The following is a 25,633-nucleotide window of genomic DNA, read 5'->3' as shown; positions in this document are numbered from 1 at the left end:
CACTGGCCGTTTCCCAGCATCGGTTTTCGCTGTGCGCAGCTAGCTGGTGTTCCCTGTATACACACATGCACTACTGAAGAGTAGAATAGAGTCAAATAAAGTGTGATATAGCTGAATTTAATTCATTAAAACAGCGGAATAGAGTCGGAACAAATGTCAATAAGCGAAGAGATGAGTGGAGGGAAACAGAATTAGCAAGAAAGCAACATAAAAGTTAACAGAAGTGACCGCTAGCATCAAATAAAACAGACACCATATCAATCATAGCTCCGTTTAAAGACCTGGAGACAGAGCCGAGGGGCTGTCGGTGCTTAAACTGATATTTTTGGACGCATTGCTTGTGCTGTTGTTCTTTGGAATCTGTGTATTGTTATTTTGTGTTTTTTTAAATGTTGTGTGTGTTTTTAAGCACTTGTCTTTCTTTTGTTCCGCTGCCGCTGTTGTGTGCAACTCTGTTCCCCGGTCGATGTGTGTATCTTGGCCAGGACTGCGTCGAGAGAGAGATATTTAATCTCAATAGGACATATCCTGTTTGAATAAAGGTTTAAATTAAACTATATTAAAAAAAAACACAAAAAAAGCTCCGAAAATGTGGTTATATTTTCCTTTTTCTGAACCTTAGTTAAATTATAGCTCAACGTAGATTAAAATGTTAAAGCTTAATAAGAAAATACTGTTTATTTAAATAATAAGTATTTGCATGCTCATTTTATTTTGAGCCTGTTTTAGTTCAGTCAAATCTACCTTAGAGTAGGAAACTTTCAGCCATATTCTTGAGGAGCTGTCATATGCAAACTATTCAGAAAACTGGAGTCAGGAGTCATGAAGTCATGAATGTGTGTGTGTGTGTGTGTGTGTGTGTGTGTTTGTTTGCTTGCAGGGGGGGGGGTGTCATACGGTTCACCCTGTGTCCTCTGCCGTTACTGAATGGAAGGACTGTCTTTGACTTGGCCAGATCAGTGAGTTCACATCCGTCCTGGCTACAGGCTCACTGTAAACACAACACTACTGTATACTGTACATCACCAGCCAGGAGCAGAGCGGTTTACACACAGTTACCAATGAATACTGCAATGCAACGGGTAGCATCAATGGACGAGAGGTCTACGGTGTCCTACCTGTCCGTAGTGATTACACAGTGAAGAAAGGGAGTCCTGGGCCAGCACATAATTAGAATAATGTAACAGCTGCAATACTGGATAGTTTGTTACAAACATACAGTGCGTGTCTGTCATTTTGTGTTTAAAAGATAAGCTTTCAGCTAACATGCAAACACTGACATTTTATTATCTCACAAAGTTGATACACTTTGGTGTACTAAATCAAAGCTTTATTCAACAGCAACATATTGCATAATTCTCTGTCAGCATGGTACAGCCTATCAAACATATAAAGACACAAAGGTCTTGACATATTAAACACATATAACTGAATATCAGATTACATGCAGAGCCCGCTCATATAAATAATATCATGGTCTTATAAGAAAGACGCTCAAAAACAAGAGACTACATGTTATATGTTTATATTTCAGATCCTTATTTGATAGTAGATCGATTAAATTTCACATCTTCGATCAATTATAAAGGGATTAGCAAACAGTTGTCTCTTTACACATCCAGCAGACACTGAGCAACAATAACATTTATTCATGTGTTTTTGGTCTCCACTATCACCTGAGGGAAATAACTGTCTCTTTATCTGCTAAACTCTCCACTGTAGCTAGGTGCTGGGCAGGCAGCGTACAGTGGGTTCATCAAAGGACTCATCCCTTACCTTTGGTTGTTAGAAATGTGATCAAAATATCTACTGGGCGGGACATCTTACAATTTAAGAATGAAGTTGTAAGTGCTCTCTGACAGACGGACAGACAGACAGACGGACAGACTATGTAATGGTGAGAACGTTTCTCACTTGTTACAAACACATCTTTGGCATTTCTTTCATTCCATGTATGATGGCTGTCATTGACTAACAGAACCTCTGCTTCTCATTCTAAAGTACGCTTAAACATGAAAAATGGGGTTGCATGAGGATCAGCCTATTCGATAACTGATGATTACCTGCTTCTCATGAACAATAATAATACGATACTTTTGTATTTTAAAACAAAGTTCGTAACTTGTAGCTGATGCACAGCTGAGGTTAAGAAAGGCTAAGATGTAGTTAATAATGTGTATATATAATATAATGTATGTATCTTTAATTCAATTATTGTATAATAACACATGTGTCCCATTATCAGCTGATAATGTATTGGACCCGATGAAAGTGCATCCCTTGTAAAAAAAAAACAAAAAAAACCATCACTTCCTGTGTACCAGAGGATTTTCCAAGGAATGGCCTCTCTGACACCAGCCGGTCAGAACAGCAGATGGAAAAGCTTTCCTAAACCGTCTATGGTAGAATCAGTATTGTGTTGTATTAATTCATCAAAGTAGCTAACCCTATTTTTGTCCGTATTATTTGTAGTCTGGGAGAAATCTCCCAGCAGGTCTCTTTTTTTCAGTTCATACACTTAACCTTGGGGACTCTTCCCACCCCTTTCACCCAGACAGATGTCACACATCAAGAGTGTTTGTGTGTAAGTGTGTAAGTGTTTTTGCCAGTGTGTATGTCAGAGGAAGTGTGCTGCGGTTTGCTGAATGGACGCAGCAGATGATGATAGGCCCCCAGGCAGGCCAACGTTGGCCTAGAACACACTCCCTCAGGGAAGCCACAACCTCTTTTATATCGGCCCATGACTGCTTGGCTTTGACACGGCCACTTATTAACTCCCTTTCTCTGTCTGTCTGTCTCTCTCCCTCTTCCTTCTGAGTGGAGTCTAAAGAGGTTGACCCACTAAATTTCCTGACCAACTTCAGGTGTCCTGGTTCTGCTGTAAAAGGATTATTTCTGTGTGGAAAGATTACATTTATCTTCTTTTCTAGTCACGCCATTGTTTTGGTTCAGGGGCATCCCCGCATTGCTATGAGTGTTCACGCAAGAGAGTAGAAATGCCTTCTGGCTTTATATAAGAGAGTTTAGTCATATCAGTACAGGAGGATGTGATTAATGAAACAGCTGTGGCAGAAATGTGAAATAGAGGTTTTAGTTAAATTTAAGCTTGGGGTGTTGGAAAAATATTGAATTAACTAGGGCTGGGTATTTAAAGATCCAGTGTGTAATATTTAGGAGGATCTATTGGCAGAAATGGAATATCCATAGGTAAGCTTCCATTAGTGTATAATCACCTGAATATAAGAATCAATGTGGGGCTTTTTTACCTTTTAGAATGAGACGTTTCTTTTCTGTAGACGCTGAAGGTCCCCGTAGTTTCTCTTACACAGCTTGTTCTCATTCCCAGGTCTTCAAATACATATGCGAGCGGTGTTCAGTTAGTTACTGTATAAAACTTCACCACTAGATGTCACTATGTAATACACACTGGTTCTTTAAGTTCAATACGTTTTGAATCTTGTGTGTAGCATTGAGAATTCATGGTTGTCTATTCATGGTTCCTCCTCTGCTACACTGCTGATGTTATTGTGAGGCAGTTGCATTTTACAAAGTCAGCAAACAGCCTTACCTTAATACATTGTTTCTTCTCAGAGGGCTCAGTGTCGTTATCTGTTCAGCATGGCTTGCTAGTTTCCGACAGTTCAGAAACGTCCCTCACTGAAGTACACGGCACAACAAAACATTGAAGATACAGCACCATAAATGGAATTCATGATGAATCTCAAGAGAAGCATTTGAACATGTTTATAAAAGTAGGAATTCAAAAAGAGTTTTGTTTTGTACAGGAACCAAAACTTGGTCCCAATGTGAGTGCCAGTATCAGTATGATACCTATTGGCACAAATATCAAATGACATCAAGACCTAGATTGGACCAACCTATCGCACTAATATTGGTCAGGTAGTTGGGAAGTTCTGAACTTTAAATTGTGACATTGAGCTTAGGTCAAGGCTGGAAACATTTTTGCATCTTCCTCTTCATTTCCTGTTGTCTCTCTATTTAACATTTAACATTGTGTGATATATATATACATATGAAATTGGATTCTTGGTTAAAGTGTGAGATTTAAGAAGCTTTGCTCTCTAATCAAGCATTAAAGCATTCCAGATGTGTATCTATCTTTTTTATATTTAATAGTTTTATATTTAATTTCTGTTGAAATGTGTCCTAATTAAATGTCAGATGTAAAATTCACAAAAATCCACAGTCTTAAGGAATCAAAGGAACACAGTCTCCAGTGAGTTACTCTACATAGTACTGATAATTTAAAAAATTGCTGTTATTAATGACTGACATTTCCATCATCTAGCAACCAGGAAATGGCTGTAGGTCTGCCGTCTATTGACAGGTTAAACCACTCCGAAAAGAAAATCGATTGTGCACATTATTCTTCTCCCCGGGGAGAAAATACTTCCAGCAAGTCACAAGGTGCATCTCCCCGCCTTTGTGAATGACAGTCTTGTGTATGTCAGCTAACCCTTAATGTAGTGATCAATTGGACAGGAAACAAGCAGAGTCATGCTTGTTTTTACAAGAATAGCCTGACATCTCTCTGCATGTGGGCTCAGAGAATTGAGAGACAGTATCAGTAGGAGCTAAAGACTGAAAGGTCAATTATTATCGGATCCCAGGGTTTTTTCTCAGGGGTAAATATGTCATCATGAGACATCAGAACTTGTTCAGACATATTCTCAGTGTACGCAGAGAAAAACCCTGGCTGAAGGAGGCCAACATCTCTCTCTGTATGCATAAACCCTTGTGTGTTTAGCTGAAGTTCTCACTCTGAAAGGCTCTGATAACATCATTTCTCAGTGACCTTCTTATAATGAGTGATGGGATCCAATATGAGCACATTATATTTTACCAAAGTAATTGCAGTCCCTGACGAAGACAAGAGACATGTACTTGTAGATGAGGATAATGTGATGGAGATAGAAGCATGGTGTCTGTGAACTTCTCAGTTTTTTAGCTAGCGTTAGTTTTGTTACAGTTAGCAGTATGGAGTATAGAGACAACTAACATTACCTGCACTGGGGATGTTTATCATGAATGACGTGTAGCTGAAAAAGGAGTGCCATGGCATTGTTTCGACGACCCATTATTCCGAAACCCTCAATAGTCCGAAAACTGTCCCACTGGCTTTAAAGCCCATTTGTCCGTTCCAATAATCAAATGCCCTTTGCTCCAAAGATCAGCTGCCATCGTCATACTTATTTGAACCAAAACATGATCTTGTCATAAACCTAACCACGTACTTTTGATGCCTAAAGCTAACCAAACTGGGGCCCTTTCACAACATTAACCATGTGTTTATAATTGTTACCACGACGAAAAAAGTCACCTGACTCTGACTGTCCAAAACTACAGGACCAATGGGCTTTCGGCTGGTGCGCCATGTTTTAAGCTATCACCTATCCCAATTGCAAACTTTGTGGGGGGAAATAGAAAAATGGTTAAATATTTGTGAATCCTGAAAAAAACAGAGGAGCTGGAGAATGAACTAGTGAACGCTGGTTTCCATTTGAATTATTTAAAGGCTCAGCATGTAACATTTAGGAGGATCTATTAGCAGAAATGGGTTATAATAGTCATAGGTATAGAGCCAGACCGATATGGGATCTTTGAGACTGATACCTATTAGAGGGGGAAAATTCAATGATTACTGATATAGTTTGCCAATAGAGTGAATCTTTCAGCTGGAAAGAAAATAGATCTTTTAGATGTAGATAGTGCCCCAATTTTGCTCCAATTTTTATATGAAAAATTCAAAATTACTCAGAAGGCGGCTTTCCTAAACAAATAACTTTATTTTCAGGCTTTACATAGGTATGTTTTCATCAGTGTATAATCAGCTTAAAATAAGAATCGTGTTTTCTTAGAATGAGCCATTAATATCTACAACCATGTTGAACCACCATATCTCTAAAGTAGCTCAGAACAGACAAACCAAACACAGCTCTAGATAGGGGGTTTCACATTTTAATGAGTTTCTCAGCCACCGTAGTTCCTCCTACATGCTCAGAACAGGAGGGTGAAGTACGGGCGTTGTAATCTGCAACTTCACCCGTAGATACCACTAATTCCTACACACTGGTCTTCTAACTAATGGTTAGAAGTCACAAGTATTGTGACTCTGGGGGTTCTGTGGTTGATTAGCATTGCATTCAAGTGAAAAAAAACGAATCAATATGAAGAGATAAATGCTTCACGTTTTATTTTTTATACTAATCACAAATATTCAATGTATAGCTGTACTAATTTGACATATTTTATGCTTTACTGATCAGATCAGTCTAGTCAATATGTATGCGTTCCAGTGGCAGTAGGTAGAATTATAGGCACTGAAAAGAAAGCGAAAGCTTTTCTTTGGCTCAGTATCCCCAGTCTGCTTTCATGGTACCCACAGCTGTCCTATTAGTAAGACAGGATCAGTATCTTGAGTTCTGAAGTTTTAGCTTAATAATTAAAGTTAGCTCTCTGCATTTGAAACTCTGTCATCTTTTCTTATAACCCCACTAGAGTAGAAGATGTTTCATAACAGTTAACAAAGTGTGCCTGTTAGCACTTTTAAAGCAGTTAAAATTGGACTGAATGACATTGCAGTGTTTTGCATTGATGTACCGATGCAGTATTTTCTCATTTAATGAAGTCTTAAGAGAGGCAAACATGTACCCTGTGCTGTACTGCATGTGGCTGTATTTTAGGTTGACATACAGCTGTTGTCAGTTTATGAAGTACGATTTGAGTTCTTCTTTCAAATGGACGCCCACTCACTTCCTGTGTCGATAATGTGTTGTGTTTTTTTTTACAATCGCTACACTGGTCATGAAATTGTATACTGTCACACTGAGAACTGTAATGCACAGCTTATGTATCTTCTGGGCCCCAGATGTACAGTCAGAAACAATGTGACAGATCAACACCCAACGTGGTTGCATTCACAGCGCCATATTTGCACTTTCTCAATGCTGATTTAGTGTTGTCTTTACCATTTCTCAACCGCTGTCTACATAGGAAATGTATTTTCTGTACAGCTCAGCTCCAGGGTTGCATATTTGCTGATCTGAAGGAAGAAAGGATAATGTCTACATACACTACGAGGGTTCAAGTGTGCTACATCTGTGAGCGCTGCATATGGTATATCCCAGCAATAGGAGCTCTCAAGTGCTGTGGAGTTGGTAACTCTCATGAATTATTGAGTCATTCCCTTGTTTTTTAGCCCAGTATCTTTGAAATGCAGATGAATATGAGCTTATTCTTCCTTCACAAATAGGTCCCAGCTCTTTGGGAGTATTTGAGGATGATTGTAAAATCAAAATGATATACCTATTATTACATTTCATGTGTCATCATTATATGTCTTCCTCAATAGGAAGCCTCTAACAAGGTCAAATAAATGTCATTAGTCTCCTTCCTGAAATAGGAGAGGTGCATCACTGTCTGGATATAGCTGCCGTCATTCACTGGTGCACTTCCACTGCAGCTCGGTGATCATATCGTGGTTCATTTGAAGCTCTGTCCGGAAGCAGGCAAACAGACAGCACTATCAGATTATGGGGCCATTGTCTCCACTCAAATATCTCACCGTGGCTGTATGAAATTCAGGGTACTAGTGCAACTGGCCGGTTGCAGGCAGGTTTGCATTACAAATTACCCACAAACAAATGTCTTATACACTTTCTATAATTTCTATAAGAAGAGCCCCCACTAGTTTTAGTTTATTCAGAGGCCTTACATTATAGGCAACTTGTTGTGTGACCCACGGTATTCATCTTGCTCTCGTTCCTAGATGATTTTACAGTCGGTCATTATTTGACTCCTGCAACCAGAGGCCCTGTGTCGATATCAGCTTGTGGCCTCAGGCACAGATGGAGAGATACATGAGCTGCACAAAAAGGACCAATGGTGTACTCAGTTAGCATCAAGGTTTGAGCTATATGGATTTTTAAGGTTAATACTAATAGGTTAGTCGGTTGCTAATATCTGTCTTTTGAAGGTGATGAATTCCAGTATTGTGCAGCAGTACCTAGTATCTTGAAATTGTACCATTTTAATGCCTGTAAGTAAAGTAGTCAATCATTTTTATATTGCCCAAATATTTATAATTAATTGTTTATATAAAGCTTTTTCAAATCTTATTCATGTATGGTAGAAATTCTCTTGAAGCAACATTGTTTATATTGGGAACTCTTTAAGATGATGGGTTTTTTGACTGAAGGAAATCAACCGCGAACAATGACTGCTGCTAAAATTGAAACTGTGTTTCTTATTTAATCAGTGTATTGGTTTTAGAGTTACAAGTCACAAAACATTTTTTTTTAATACAAAAAGGAAAGTGGTTCACAAGATGATGTAATTAAAAAGTGCCAGTCAAAGTACAAATGGAAAACCCAGTGGAAATGTGATGGAAACATGGCATTAATGTGTATTTCATGTACTAATTTGAGGAAGGTCCCCTCCTTGCTCCATACAGATGTGATGTTCTCATCCGCTGCTGTTTCATCTCTTCAAGCTTCAGAGGATGTTTAGGTTAACTGATTCATGTACGTCAGGATTTATTTATTTATTTTTTATTTCCATTGCACTTTGTCACTTTTTGTTTTTATCAGTACACCAGCACAGGTGTAAAAAGTGTGCAATAATTTGATATTTTCTCAAATTTGTTTTGACTTTTTAGGTGCAAAATGAAGATGTGAATGGAAACACACTCATAGAAGACATATATGACACACGCCATTACCGAGTGTTTTTCTGTAACACTGTTACTCCTGTTCTGAAATCCAAATTGTTACCAATGCAGGGTTGAGTTCTTGGCCATAACACATAGCTCACTCCACTCACTAGCTATAGCTATGTTAGTGAAGTTAGCATATGCTCTCTGGCAGCTGTCAGATTTGAATAAAAAGCCAATATCAGCCGCGTGTATCTGTCTACCCTCAGTAGGCAGCTCCCAGGACAGCTGTGTGCCTACAGTTGCTGAGCCAGCAGCAGGTTTCCTGTAGGCCTGGAGGCTGCTGGGATTGACAGCTGTCCTCTGCCTCCGTCTGCAAACCTCCCCCCAACCACAACACTCCTCCATCAGACAGTCTCACACTGTTTCTGTCTCTTTAGCTCAGTACTTTGATGACCTAATGACACAAGTCATTGCGCTATGTTCCGGGCAGGCTGTGTAGCGTGCAGTGGGAGGGGAGCCCTATTAATCAAGTATCCTTTTTACTAACTTATAACTTTACACAACAGTTAATATTCAGCAGCTAAGATTCATTCAATGGCACACAGCAGTTTGTGATAAAAACCCAAACAAACCGATACCGCCACAATCTTAAAACTACCGTGATACAGCCACAATCATATATATATATTAAGCTTTCTGCTAATAGATCCTAATAAATGTCACACACTGGACCAAACAGTTACCAGGGCACACAGTGATGCCTCTCACAGGCAGCTGATGTATACATGTACATATATGAAGAAAAGTAAGAAAATGTTTGCAATTAAACAAGCTTTCCATTTATTGTATTTAGCATTTAACTTTGACTTGTTAATAAGTTATTTATTGACAATCTGTCAACATAATAATAATAATAATGTAAAACAGTTTGCAAATACAGGTGCTACTCAAAAGCGGGTCAGACATTGTGTGTATCTACTCACAAAAACACCCCAAGTGAGTGGATGAGCTTGTTGTACAGATGGATTCCTCTGAGTTTGAAACATAATATTTGCATCTGTAGCACAGCTGTATCAGGACTTGGCTGATGTTGACATCAACCAGGAATGACAGCAAAACATTTAAAAAGGGAGTGAGGGGTGCACGGTGTAGATTTTCCACTGCACCACCACTGCAAAGACTTTGTTTTCGATAGATACACATGGACTTGATGGTGGGTGGGAAGCCAGTGAGGGTTCTCTACCCTATTACTGCTGGTACTTCTATTGGTTGGTTGTGTTAAACTTGTCAGTGGCAGATAACAAGAATGTCAGACCAATACTAAGATTAGTGGGTCAAATAGTGCAGTACAGAGGAGAATGTTGGTTTGTAATTGTGTAGATAAATCTTTTTCTTTTCTTTAAAGGGGAGTGTGCACATGGCACTAAATAGTGATAGAAATGTAAAGGAAGAATTGCTGGAGCTGGCCAAAGAGGACTAATCTTCTATTAAGCTAGTAGTTGTACCACAGTCAGCTGTTAGTGAGTGAGTATCACATTATCTGTATTTGTAATTGGCAGGGCTTAAATCAGATGTGGTGTGGGTGCTGGGTGCTGGGGCTAACCGGAAGTTGTTCATTTCAGCCTGAAATTGATATAGATTGATATAAGTATATTGAAGTATATTTATTAGACAATTGTTTACAGAATAGCCTCAGAACTAAGCTTCAGAACAGTGTTTTTGATCATAATAGTAAGAGAACTAACTACTTAACAGAACAACCTTTTAAGTAAAAGTTGCTATATTTACGAGTAGAGATACTGGCACATTTTACTCTGATGATACTCGGACTCATAAAAAGTACATGATCTGTAGCCTATTCTAAATCTGAGATACTATAGTAAAACCAATATGCAGGGAAATAATGGGTATTTGTTACATGTAACAAAACGGCCGTCATTTATTAATAAACTTTTAGCTAAGTAATCAGCCAACAGCACTACCTCATCTTCAATCTAACAGTCTCAGGAGCAAATAATGTTAGGCAAATGCAGCTGCCACTGTGACCAAGAAAATCTACCCAGTTTCTTGTTGTATCTGTGAGAAACAGCGTTCTCTCTAACTGTGCAGACAAACTGCAGCATGCTGACATCTTTCTCACAAAGCGATCTGCATATCTTGTTCTTGCCTAATGGTGCGTCACAAGTTATCTGGTCAGATGTGGCTACAGGACCTAGCTTGTCTCCGTTAGGGGAGACAAAAGCACATTGAATAAACACAGCCCCAGTTGTTCATAACTTTATCTCATTATAAGATGATACTTTAATGATAGAATCACATCCTTTTCTTTTCATCACAGTTCTTTGGTTTTTATAGCGGGAGAAGATTCAGTTAAATTCTATAAACACTACTGAGGCTATTGAATATTCCAGTGTTGGCATGACCTTAAATTATATCATATATAATGAAACATTTCTTCTATCAATTGTGGCAAACTTACTGGGATTTCCCCGAATGGCAGAATACACTCTGACTAAGGTGTTGTATTCATGCAGCCTTTGGTTCCCTCCAGCTGATTAATGACAAATATCACAACCTCGAAGGCTCTTTCTTACGTGCAGCACCTTACAATTCAAAGCTGTTGAGAGTGCCCAGTAATAACAGAATCTCACCATGCCTCATTCAAAGCATGAAATATAACCTCATTTGTGTAAATGACTCATTGACAAATTTTCTGATATAAGCCACAGTGCCTTCTCTTTAGGCATTCATTGTCTCATTTAAACACACTTAAAAAAGCTTTCAGTAAATAATTAGCTTTTTGTCGCTGCTCCCAAATGTGGTTGAGCTGTTCTTTTAGCCCTTTTCAGGCCACTGGTCACAACAGTAAGAAGGGTAATGTCACCATCTCATCATCAGAAAATGGGGACATTTGGAGAGCTTTCAGCCAACTATATCGAACAAATGTTCATAAAATGACGGTGATAAGTGGCTTCATGAATCCTTGGATAGTGATGAGGGTTTTTCCCAGTGTTACTGTTGTGGTGTTGAGGCCGCACTAAGGTTAACCATGAACATTTGACATTTACCCACTTATAAATAAATAACCAGTTCCAAACATTTTCTTACTGTGAAAGTAGACCACAGGCACTGCCTTTGTTTGCCTGCATTTATCACAGGGCGCCATATAGGTTTGAAATAGATCCTGTTAGGCTTAATGTCACAATGTCTGAGCTCGGGCTTTACCCAGAATTCTAAAGATGCAAAAATAAAACTAATGTGAGAGAGAGGGACAGAGCAGGGAGGAGTTTCATTGTGTCTATGAGTCGTATGAGTCCACATGCCTGGGTAGAAGGTCATTTGGTCTTCAAATGTGGTCATTTAGAAGCAGTTTATTGCTTGTTTCATTTACATTAGCGTGTTACATTTCACCCAAAAATAAGTCCCAGGAATTTCTTGCCTCCAAGGATTCCTTTGTGCCTTGCTGAATGTGAACTTCACTGCCTCGTCTAGAGTCCTGAGTAGGATTACAGTAACTTCTAATATTTGTATATATATATATTAAAACCTGGTCTCACTCCCAAATCATCAAACACTGCAGCCTAGTCAGTGGCCCAGTGCTTTAAGATATGAAGCTGTATGTATCCCCCTAGTGTCAGGTCTGGACACGCCCACCTGCGAAGTCAGAGAAAACATAAGGAAGTAGTCTCTAGCAGTCTAACCAGACTGCAACTGTTTAACATTACTTTTCCTTGCTTTATTTTGACAGTATAACTGGACGTTGCATTATTATTATTGCTAACTTGACCCAGAAATGATACGAGAGGGCAGATACCTACAGCGTTGTATTTGGAAGCAGAGGTCCACTGACCAAGCTGCCATTTTTGTCAAGTTGAGAGTGAGACCAAAGACTTAAAAAAATAGTCAGATCCAGGTGTCGAGTTGGACATGATGCAGTTTATTCAATATTTTCTCCACCCTGACCCTCATACAATTTTAGCCTGAAAACATCAGCATAGAGCCACAGCTCTCTGCAGCCGCAGTCCAGCTCCATCCACAAACATCAATATCTGCCTTCAAACCATCATTATCCAGAACTCATGCACCAACTCTCCGTGCTCCCCAGCACATTTTAAACATTTATTTTCTTTCTCACTTTTGTAAGTCCTACTGGGTAAGCTCTAATTCATAAACCATGCAGCTGCCTGGTGAGCAGAGAGCTGCATCTGCACTGCGAGTGCACTGTAAGAGTGAAATCAGACTTTTTTGTGCTTTCTTTTAAAACACAAGTCTGGTTTGGCATACATTGGAAAAGAGGAATGTTTTCTCGTCTCGTGGCGGTTCTGTCACTATCAGAGGGCCTGTCTCACTCTCTATAACACACACACACACACACACACACACAGACGCACACTAATCTGTGAGCACAGTTGCTGTTTTTATTTTGGTTGTGTAAAGGAGGGCACTACAGGGTTGAAAGGATCAGGAACTAAAGTAGATTTGATGTGGCATTTAATCTCAAGCCCGATTTGATGTGGACTGTGTGTGTGTGTATTTGTGTGTATGTGTATTTGTATATTTGTGTGTGTGTTCATTCACATATTTCAGTCTGTGGGTGGCTGTGCACTAATGTGCTTGGTGCTTGTTTGCTGCTGTTTGCATGTGCGTGTGTTCATGTGTCATCTTCTGTCAGGGGCTTTTACGTGTGTGTGTGTGTGTGTGTGTGTGTGTGTGTGTGTGTGTGTGTGTGTGTGTGTGTGTGTGTGTGTGTGTGTGTGTGTGTGTGTGTTCAGTGATGACTGAGCCATCTGTGCCTGTAGTACCTTTGCCAATACAGCGACTGGAGCGGCTCCAGCAGCCAGTGTCCTCCAGCTCTTACCATCTCACATTCACTTCACCGAAACACGACAGGAAGCTCCTCAATCTTGGACTGGCTTCCTGCTCTGTCCTCCCTCCCACTGTGCTCCAGTAATCCTGCTGGATGACTGGGATTGAAATGATTGGTGAAGAAAATAGATTTGATGAGACATTTAATTACAGGCCTTATTGCATGTGGCTATTGCGGGTGTTAATTTTGTAGAGCCAGACAGCAAAGGCTGGTCGCACTCAGTATTTATGAATTTCAAACCATTGCAATGGATTTCCACGTTTTAGTGAGCCTTCATTTTTTCTTCATGCACCCACTTTGACCTGTATTACTCGGCAGATAGCACACGACATATTCAAATGCAGCGGAGTAAGCAGTGTGAAAGAAACAGAACAAGAATCTGCTGTTTCCTGAGAATCAAGATGACCAAGCTGATATAGAGATAAAACACAGTTCCTGCGTGACTGCACTTGTTACATGATATCTAATCTATAGCTACACGTAAAGCCGAGGGCTGTTTCTTGACAGTAAAGGCAGTTCAGCCTTTCCTGGAGATGTACTCTCCATTCTGGATCTGCCTTTTATTAGTAGAGCAGTTAACATCATTAGACGTACAATAATACTGAGAAAGTGCATCATTGCAAGAGAAGAAGGGATCCTTTTCCTATTAGTTATCCTGTAATGTACATATTGAGGATTTTAAATTCTACTTCAGTCTTGTAGGCACCACTTTGAGCTGAAGAGAGAGGCAACAAGAAAGCTTTTGTAAGTTCCCTTCTCAGTTGCAGAGAAGCATTGGAATAAAATGAATAATATGTGTTCAAAGATAGTTATCATGATTATTATTAACCTGGGTTACAGAGCACTGTGGTCTCATTGGTTATTATTAATAGCCTTTCATATTGACATAAATATTCATTTTCACATTCTCCATGAGAACAGTTCAGCTGAGTTACTGGCAGGAAGTATCACCCATTGAAAGCTTCAGTCTGGGCTACCCAGCCCTAAGAAACCATCAGCACCCACACCAGTGACAGCTTACTTTCTATATTTATTTCCAATTTCAAAAAGATCCTCATGAAAATGCATGTAATTCCAGAATATTTGCTTTTATATAAACACAAATGTTTGTTTGATGCGTCATTTGTAAATTGTGATTTCTAAGGCTTGAAGAAAGTCTCGCCCCTTTTTGCTCTGTGGTCCAATAATAGTTGGGCGAGCGACATATTAATATATAGTCATATCTTAAGTTAGTTAATCTTATCAAAACACTAGCTAACTAGGTAGCTACTTTACATAAATTGTTAGCTAACTTAAGGTGTGACTGTATACATTTTTATCTTTTAACCATCTTCAAATGTGGTCTTTTAAACATAGACAATCTAGCAGATAGCATATCTAAGTACAGAAAAAGGAGGACGTTGACTGTTCTTTACAGCATAATCATAATGGGGGACAGTTTTATCAACCCATTATTATGTCTCATCACTAAACAGATGTGAGGCCTTATTATAGTGTACATGATGAATTCTTTTCACACTGTGCTTGGAAAAGCATTTTATATAATATTGGCACATAATTAACAAAATCAGCAAATCAACTGTAGCAACACTAAAGTTTAAAAAAAAGAATTTAAATGTGATAAATAAGTTAATTATAATTTTTCCAATAGTAAGAGATCATTCTGTACAACAATAAGATATATTTCCTCTACCTTGTAACTGTAAAATGAAAGCGCCTGTGGATATTTTGAGTTTAAAGAGATCAAAATTTTTTACGATTCGCAACTAATATTATTGAAAAAAACCCTGAGATTTCATTATAATTCACAATGGAGCTTTGATTATATACTTTTGACAAGGTTTAACATAAAAAAAATCTAAGCTCTGAATAGGATGAGAAAATATCTTATAGATAGATCATTTATAAATAGACTGTGTATTATAGATTACATTATTTACTAACTGAACCAGGCTTACAGTGTGTAAACTGACATGAATTGGTGCATTGCCAATACGTTAGTAAGCTACAAATTAGGATTTGGTTAATTTGATTTTTGGTTTGTTGTTGAATAATTTGTCTCAATAATCCGTCAAAGGATATGCTGTGTAAATGATCAGAGATTAAAATTTAATTATTCATTCATTCATTTTGTAGCTGATGCACAACATTCTATATTTCCCTGTAGTAACATATTTTCAGACAGTAAAACAGTAAGAACTGCATCTAAGACATTTATATGTTTTAGAAGGCATTTATCTAATACAGTGTATCCCTTGATGTTGCCTGTAATGTGTGTTTTCCTTTTTGTCATTCCAATAGCCTAAAACACGTAGTGTCAAATGCAAATAATCTGTTTTGAAATGTTATAAAATGTTCTCTTTATCGTCTCCTTCAGCATTGAAAAAATAGATCTATTGCATTTGGATTTGTTGTACATACTATATTGTTCTGTGACCCTAATGTCTCTCTGTAAGGATGTTTAGCATGTTATTATTCATGCATGTGCGTCTGTATGTTGCGTGGGATGAGAACCATTGAGTTTAGCGCTCCAGTTAATAGGAGCAGTGTTTAATGGTTCACTTGTATATAGTATAGAGATTGTGAAAAGTAAATTATTGATCAGAGGAAGAATTTGTTTTATTTTAAAGTTCATATGAAATATTTTGCATTAACACAAGACAAAACAAAAGTATCAGTAAAAAGAGTCAGTACCGAAAAAATACACCTGTTCCTAAAACATGACAACTTGTCCCCGGTCTGCCCTACACAGAATTACTGCGCTTCATTTTGAGCTGGCAAAGTTTATGCTCTGCAACTTTATTCATGTGTGATAAAGGGTCAGCATTTGGCTGATTCATTGGTGAGTCTCCACTGTTCTTGTCTTGCCGTGTGTGCAGCCTTGTCATAAACATTTCTTAGTCATTATATGATGGACCTCCAGTTGTTTTTTTTCTGTTTCTTTCCAAGTGCTGTGTGTGATCTCTGCTTGAACAGAGTTGTTAAACTGTGACGGTGTTCTCTCACAACCACAACCTGTCAGATCCTTTGTTCCGGGTATGAACCGCTGGACCTATGTCAATCTATTATCTCATGAGTGGATTCAATGTGACAGATTCAGAGAACTAGTCATTTAAACGTTGCTACCCTTGCTAGTCAGTTAGATAAATACTAGTCAATTAAACTATTAATAATATTTTATTAATGTAGGCCTTCATTGTACAATGCTGGTTAACTGTTGCATTAAGAATGTTACCCCCCACACCAGACAGTCACAGACTCACAGCACAGCAGCCCCCCCTCTCCCTGTACCCGGATGTAGTTAAACCAGCATGGGGAGAAAAAGTTGGCAGCACGGTTTGTCAGTGTTTTGATGTAGTAGAAAATGAAAATAAGCTTTGTGTCAGAAATAAATTGTCCAGAGCCATTCACAACCACAGTCGGCACTGTAGACACTGGACGGCAAAGTTATATGGAAACGATCTAGCAGTTACTGAGTCATTTTCTCAGGAGCTGGTAGAGACCAAGATAGAGCTAAAATAAGAGTGAATATTGAACACTTATCAGGTGGACATAAACACAACTCAAATGAATTCTAATGTCGCTCCTTGTCTGTTTGCTAGCTTGATAGCCGCCTAAAAGATTTAGTTTGGTTTGATCGCAAATGGCCTTATTGTCACTGTGATATGTAGATTATATTTCTGGACAGAAACTGAGGTTCACATTGACAGATTCTTTATGGCAGTAGACAAAAACAGTGAAACAGTGATGACAGACAAGTGACTGTGTTCTGGCCAGTGATGAGGGCCAGAGAGGGAACAGTCCGGTAGGTCAATGCCAAGATTTTAACAGTGCAATATGAATGAGATTTTTTTGGCCTTCATTAGTGTCTGTGAACTAGTTTATCTGAGTATGAATATGTGTGCATAATTGGACTCGAATCAGTGAGTGAATAAGCTGTCTGAACATTGAGCGCTCTCTGTGGGTTTGGGCGGCTGGAGTGTCTGTAGTCTTTCTCCAGTAAGGACCAATTAGGATTAATGAGTTGGCAGGACAAACAACACAGAAATGAGCTGAGAAAAGATGCTTATTGTTTCCCTGAAGACGCCAGCAAAAAGGCTCTAAACCCAGAGTTCATTTTCACCATGAATAACAAACTGGCTGAATCTCCTCTTATTACTGAACAGATTAGAGTTTTAGCTCTACAAACATTTCCTGGAGGCAGAGCTGGCCCAGAAGCACGAGTCATTTCACTGCAGAGCCAAAGCTTAACTCCATTCAAGCTTCCTTGATCAAGAAAAAACTATGGTTAAAACACGTGTACAATGTAATGTCTTACATCACAAGAGCCCTGCATTAAAAACTGCCTTAGTAAAGCTTATAATGCTCTGTTTTCAACTCTGGGTAATAAATATACAAAGTTGTTAGGATATTGCAGAGTCACTGTCAAGCTGCAAATTCTGTATGGAGGCCAAAAGCGGTCAATGTTAAATAAATAAGTAAGTTATTATGAAATAAATCTTCAAAAATGAATAGTGGGTAAAAGTGATGTTAGCTGTTGTCTCGAGCAACCACAGAGAAAGACTTCCTTTTTGTTCTTCACAGAGTTGTGTGACTTTCTCTGAGGAACATCTTTAGAATATTTGGTCATTTTAGTGTCAAATCTAGACTGAATTCTTACTTAGCTAACTGGCTAAATTTGATAGCAGTTGTTGAGCTAGCTTGCATAAGAAAGGCCAGAGACATGATTTGCTTAAAGACTGGTCACAACACCACTGTTCTGAAAACTGATATGACATAAAGTGACAGTATATAAAATGTACTGACTCTTGAGATAGGGAAATTTGATGATGATGATGATATGATGAAATAAAAATGATGAAACAGTTCACTGTAATTATGTTGATTTTAGTGATTTCTTACATTATTTTACAATTTTATATATATAGTTCATAGTATCAAAAATTAAACTTCTTCATTCAATTCTTAATTTAATCTTTTATATATATATAATGGCTTATAAGCAAAAGTGTGAAACATCTACCACCCTGCACGCTAAACTCAATCATCCATGCAGAAATGCCCAGTAATTTGAATGCATCCATGATTTAATCTGTTCATAGTGCTTTATGGTGTTAGTGTGACTGCTAACATGGCAGCCAATAAAGGCTGTCAAGGAGGCAAAGAGGAAAACTCTGGAGAAAACCCTGCATATTTAAAATTGTCACAAGTTGGCACAAAATATAATCCAACAGCAGCTTAAATCCAAAAATATCTTTATGGAGACTTGGCCTGAGCTTAAGTAACCAGTTTGAGCTCAAGTGTAGTTTACATGTGTGCGCTTTTGTCTGGCTGGAGACTCCCTGGAACAATGTACAGTAACACAGGAAAAAGATTATCAGTTCTATTATTGTGAGGACGGAAGTTTGTATCCCCATCCGCCACACACATCACAATGCTGGCTCACACAAAGTCTCTGAGAACAAACACACACTTCTGCCAACACAGCCAGAGCTACTGAAGCAGCTTAGAAGCAACCTTGAAAAACCACCCATTCACCACACTGCCGAACGCACTGCGCAGGCCGCCGTCAGGCATCTCTTTCTGCTGGTTGTTTAAGCTGTGTGTTGGGCTGAAAGCAGGGATATTGTGTGGAGAATATTCAATCATTTTCAATTCAGTTTGTTCTTTGTATTTGTAGAGTAGAGCCTAGTTGTCTGACATATATATTTATAATTCATAATATAAACTATATAAGGAGATGCTTTCAAGCTTTTATAGTATATGTAAGTACATTATCAGGCTTGGGGAGTAACGGACATTACAGTTACATTTCATAAAAATAGAGATTATTTATCAGGATTACATTTTAAAATACATCAGTTTTTCTTTAAAAATACACAGGGCAGAGGTCACACAGGGCAGAAGTCACATGTTTGATGCTAAAAATCCCTCCATAATCTATTTCTTACATCTCCATTTTCTTTTTAAAGGTCACATTGTTATGTTATGTTAAAGAATACACTTATGGACATTTCTTTTCTATTGTTTTTATTTACATATTTGGTGTTGAGGTAATCCAAAAGTAACAGAAAGTAAAGTTAAGTTACTTTAATATTGTGATACTTGGATTAGGTTACTGAGTAGTTTTTTTAACAGGTAATTAGTGATTGTATCACATTTTTAAATTAACCCTCCCAACCCTGTATATTATACACTGTACAGTACAGAAAGTGCTGGCCTAGTTTATTATAACCTTATTACAAATGTGTATTTTCAAATAATTAGCACAAAATTGTCACCAGACCTATTTCTATTTCAGTTTTGTGGTTCTGGTTAGGTTAAATAAATTAAGGTCACATTAAGTTATTTTGGTAAAAGTTACACTTCCTAATTTTGTTTACACCACACACATACCTCACTGTTTCTGGAACTCACTTGTGACCTGAGCATGTTTTCAAAGCAGTAAGCTGGGAGGAAAAGTAGAAATTCCCTGTGCGATCAGGTTGAAAAATGCATGCAGTCCACATGATTCAAGGGAAAGGGAGGCAAGATAGCTTATACCAATGCATCCAGCATTTCTTGTATGGAGGCACTTTCCTGCTGCTGCCAGTGACCATAATAGCACTAGAAATTCATTTTTGGCAGTGTTAAACAGGGAACAATAAATTGGGGTGGGATTCTTTCCTGTTGTAACCAGGCTAGATAAGAAGTTAATTTACAATTTCAAAAAAAAGGCTGTATTGTATTGATGAAGTCTCACTTTCTACTTTATGAAGGGGTTTGTAAGTTGTAACAAATGGCTTCATTTCCAGTAAATGGATTACTTATAAACTATTAATTAGAACAATATTTGGGGGTGTTGTCATTAATAAGTAATCTGTGGGTTAGTGGTTTCTCACTCTCTAATAAGCCAATAGCAAAAGCTAGCAAGTCTTCTGGAATTATTAATATTTATAAGTCATTAAAAAAGAATTCTTGTGAGTTCCTATAATAAGTCCTCAATTAACCCTGATGGAATATAGCAGCTCTTTAGGTGGTCAGATACGCTCAGCTTGTAACCTTTATAATGGATGGCTTATTAGAAAGTGATACCTTACATTGTTCATTGTGCACTGCATTTAAAGCCCCCCTCCAGTCAATAATCAGTTGTTCTTCTTGTTCCTAAAGTGTGATGTAGAAACTTGAAGCCACCAGTGCACATCCACTGAGAATAGACTTTACAGTGAAGGAGGAGACATCTTGTGTCCAGCAGCAAAACTTTAGAAATCAACATAATTTGCATATTCAGACATTCTGGAAGTTTTAATGAGGTAAAAGGAATAGATGATTTCTAATTGATTTTAATGTGGAATCTTTTTTTGAAGAAAAAACACACAGACAAACATTATTCTTCTATCTATATGTCTTAATGTCCACACGGGTTCTTTCAACATGAATTCTAGACACACTTTGATGAAACTGCTCACAGCTCCACACATTAAGCTGTACCATGTGCCAAGAGAACCACAGTATTAGATCACTGCCCCCCTTCCACTGTGTGTCAGCGAGGAACAGACTGCTGGGGGTTCACCTCTGTGGATACTGTGGTGACCTTCCCCCACGAATCTGTGTGTGTTCACGTGCATATACGCCTTGTTTACTGTATATGTTGTATGTGTGGTCGTTTGCATGTGCGCCTCTTTGCTTTGTGTGTGTTTATAAACAGGAAATGTGAGGATGCATGCAGTCAGAGGACACAGAGCCATGGGATTTCCCACGGTGACAGAACTGCTCAGCTGAACGAAGCTTCCCCGCGAGTGGGTGGTGTGTGTGTGTTTCCTTTTACATGGATAGGCCAATTTGTGGTCTCTGTAAAATGCTGGACAGCTGATAAACAGCATGAGACCAACAGAAACTAAAATTATTGCAGTGAAATATATTTATGTGTATCTGTTTAATCTGATACATAAGAGTTTACGTCAAAGGCTTCTAGCAGATAGCACACTATCATGCAACTGCGTCATATGCATCAAAGTGGACCAAACTGACTGACTCTCATTTTTAACATGAGGTCAATATCAGCCCAGTGTATCAGCCTGTGGGACATGTGTCAGTGCAGTTGGCGGTATCGGGCCTGTTTCCACATGTGTTGCATTAGTCTGTGGGAGCAGGCGAAACAAATTGAAGTTCAGCAGTTGTCAGACAATGCAGGGATGTGCTCAGAGCATCCTGAATCACTGAAGAGACAGCTGGCCCTGGCAACTGATTACTGGCTTTTTTTATTGAACAGATAAGTCCAACTGTTTCAAGTCAAAAGTAGAAATCTGACCAGAATTATGCCATAATGTTTTTAAAATATGCAGCCTCCACATTGACTGTCAAATATCAGTTTCATTTAACCTTTAACACGCTCTTGTGGAAGTGGACTGTTGCCTGTACGCACAGCTGCTACATGAGGCAGAAGACAGACAAGTGTTGCTGGCTCAAGCCTTACTGGGGCCCCGAGCAGAATTTAATTTCACCCTGTCAAGCTGCGTCATTGCATGACATTTTCGCTGTACAGTGCAGTACGGCTGCGTCTACAATGCTACATATGGCCAGCTCTGCTGTGAAGTAACTTTATTGGTAGACATTCAGAACAGATGCTAGAAACATGTCTCTGTAGGAGGATATGACCTTAGTAAAAACAAAACAAACAGTGGCCCGCATTGTATTTTATAATGGATGACTATATTAACAATATATGAATTTAAAAATGTTTGCTATGATGCTATGTCTGAGGATCCTCCCCGACCAAAGCTATGTCAGTGACATTTTGGTTAGCTGAATATACACAATGATTTTTTTCCAACGTGGGCTGTGTATTAGCAACAATCTGGTTATGCGATACGTATCACGATACAGGGGTTACGGTTCAATATATATTGCAATATATTGCAATACTGTAAACAAGGCCATTTATTTTATTTAAATCAGTTTTTTAGAAAACCCTCATAGTATATAAAGAACAGACCACCATGTGCAATTTGAGTAAAAAAAAAAAACTTCTTTTATGCAACCAGAACAGTGGGATCTACACTTGTATTTATCCAACATCACAAAAATCAATACAATATCACCATACAATATTTTTCAATTTTTTCTGACACCCCTAGTATAGGCATATTTTAGTCAACCCCATCTGAGTTGGTTGTTTGTAAAACCTGTAAAGTAATGGCTTTTTATGGAGAGTTTTTTTTTGTTTTATGATGAGCTAAGTGTTGTTTTATAGTCTTCTACTCTATTCTATTCACACTTTGATGTCAAGTTCCGTTTTAAGATTTATTCTTAGGTCATTTTGTACAGTAACCTTCATGTAGGCTCCAAGAGGCACAGTTAATGGATGCCTGTATACAGCTGTTTGGTAGTCAGACCAAAACGCAGTACTATAAAGGTCTTTATGACATATCTCTGGTTCACCTAAGGACACTAAATGTCAGTCACAGTTTATTTCTTCAGGTGAATTTGGAACATTTTGGGGGTTACAACAATTAAGTGGTGTGGAAAATAAATGACTAAAGATGTGGGCACAAAATGTAGGTAAAGGTAAGCCCAGGTCTTCTTGAAGGGGGTTTCTTTCTCATTGAACTGTGAGTCATGGTACTCCATGATGGCGACTATGCACCACTACATAATAGATGCAGGATGTCTGATGTCTGATTGAATAATCAATGGAAATAATATTTCTTAAAGTAGTGGATGAATCATTTAAGCTGTGAAAATATCAAACAAATGCAAATGCCCACCAGTACTTACCAAAGTGTCTTTAAATACTTTATTTTGTCTTCAAATACAGCTCTGATATATATGATAAAGTAGCCTATTTATAATGTACAGAATCTACTGGATGTAGAGACATAATGTCTTTACATCCAGTAGCTACTATTTGTTACATATGATATTTTCCATGCACTCTTTAAGGATGTTTTTTATACCATACTAGCTAACATGGTTATCAAACTATGTTAGCTCAAAAAACAACTAGACTAACCTATGGTTAATGTCAGGGAAACATCCCGCTTCACAAGACATCACACTGTGCTCCAATATTTTTGCCAATATTGTGATTGCGATATGATTTACGATTAGTGTGGGAATGATCATTTTTGCATTACAAATGTCATTTTCATTGATAGAAACCTTTAACATCATGATGTTGTGACATTTTGGGGTCTGTAGCAAACAAATCCGGAGAACAAGATTTGTAAGCTGGGGAGTCGATTCCCTCATTCACTACTCCTTTTATAATAGGCACTGAATAGTTGAATAGTTGTCAATAGTGAGCAGTAAATTGATGTTTTGGAGTGTAGAGTAACTATCACATATATGAAATGTGACATTGCGACATTGCATTGTGGGATTATTAGCAGAACCTTGTGTACGGCATGGCACTACTTCTTTTGTTACTTTTCTAGAGCACTATATAGTGTATAAATGTAGACACAGAGGATTCAGACAGTCTCATAAAATGGTGCACAGTAAATGTCGCGCACTGTATAGTAAACTGTATGAACTGTGCCCCGCCTGGACAGTGGGCGAGATCAGTCGACGGTAGCAGGAGGTGGTGACAAAAAGCTGCAGTCAAACAGTTTCCAGCAGCCTTTAAAGAAACAGGAAGTCACAGGACTATTTACATCCTGTTACATCCTGTAACATCCTGTTGGCTACCTGTAGTTTGCAGACTTCATTCGGATATATAATTAAAACTTGTTGTTCCTTTCAGCCACAAAAGATATATTTGTTGTTTGTTAACAGATTAAACCTTCGGGGCACAACGTGAGACCAAAATCCTACAATCTAGTGTTAAATATTACAAGCCCACAGAAACAATCAGCTGATTGATCAGGCGACAGCACCTGGCCATAAAAACTCCGCCTCAGTCTCGTGGAGTTATCATTGCTTGCGTTTGCATGACGTCAGATCAAGTTGGAAACATAACTAACCATTGTGCGTCGATCGCCAGGGATTGCACAGGCCGGGCTCGTCGCAAATGAGCATATTTCCATTTTGTTTGTCAAGTATTTTAACAATTTTAACCTTCCTTTTACCTAAAATAGACACCGTAGTATTATAGCAGGAGGAATGTTCTGTCTGCATGTGGTTTCAGCAAATATGACAGAAGGTTCTTTTTATAAAAGTAGCCTACTGCAGCTTTAAGAATACAGCCCATAATAAAAATCAAGATGACGTCGATTTGTCCAACCATCCATCCAAATTAGCATTTTGCGTCTGATTCGTTAAATAACTCACTGATAGCTATTCCTCTGCATTGTTTTATATACCCCAGGTAAACACAAAGGGACAACGTACTTTTTTTTTTTAAACATCTGGGTGGCCAAATCCAACCTTATTGTGGGCCAACATTAAATGGCGTGCGCTATGAGCAGCCTCTACCCCCACTTCCTCACTTCAGTGTAAAGGTTTTACCATTGTTCATATCAATGTTACTTGTATTTCTATATATATTGTGTTTATTATGTTGACCTATTGTGTTTCAGGCCATGCTCCCTACTGTAGATTTAAAGTTAAACTGCTGCATGATGTATAGGTCTGAGCAGTGTTGTGTTGCGTGGGCGTGTTGTCTGTTTCTCTTCCTGTCTCTGTGAGTCGAGCAGTTAACAGAGGACTCTCTACGGTTGGAAAACTTGCTTTCACATCTCTGTGGGCGAGAGTGAGCAAGTGGTTTTCTCACAACAAATGGCTTTAAGATGAGAGATTGACTCTGTATGTGTTAATTAGATGACAAATGTTTAGATAGAGTATACATCTTTCAAAATTGTTGCTGAAGCTGAAATATTTTTTCATCCAGAAAATATTGTAATGTTTGCCTGTAATGTAATGTTTCAGACACTGGGTTTGACTAGATACAATCAGCTCTAGAGGGAACAACCTCTGTGTAGTTGAAGAAAACCAGTGTAGCTTGCAACAGGCTGTATTTAGTTTGACTTTTTTTTTTCTGTATATCCTGATGAGGAAAAATCATCATCAAGGGACTTTTTTCTACAAAGACCTTTTATTCAGTCAGCTCTCAACCCACACTGTTCTGTCCACAGGTGGAGAGCCTCGAAGAGTTTTTGTTGGGACTGTCAGGC

At 38.4% G+C, this 25,633-nt stretch overlaps 1 protein-coding gene across 2 annotated transcripts in view; it reads left to right on the top strand.

The window, feature by feature from the left end:
• The window catches only part of ubash3bb (ubiquitin associated and SH3 domain containing Bb), a 50,090-nt gene that overhangs the window by 564 nt on the left and 23,893 nt on the right, over window positions 1-25,633 (top strand). The gene's annotated exons all lie outside the window — the stretch shown is intronic.

This window comes from Dicentrarchus labrax, unplaced genomic scaffold (genome assembly GCF_905237075.1).
Source record: "Dicentrarchus labrax unplaced genomic scaffold, dlabrax2021, whole genome shotgun sequence".
Lineage (NCBI taxonomy): Eukaryota > Metazoa > Chordata > Actinopteri > Moronidae > Dicentrarchus > Dicentrarchus labrax.
This window is presented reverse-complemented; position numbering and strand designations above follow the sequence as displayed.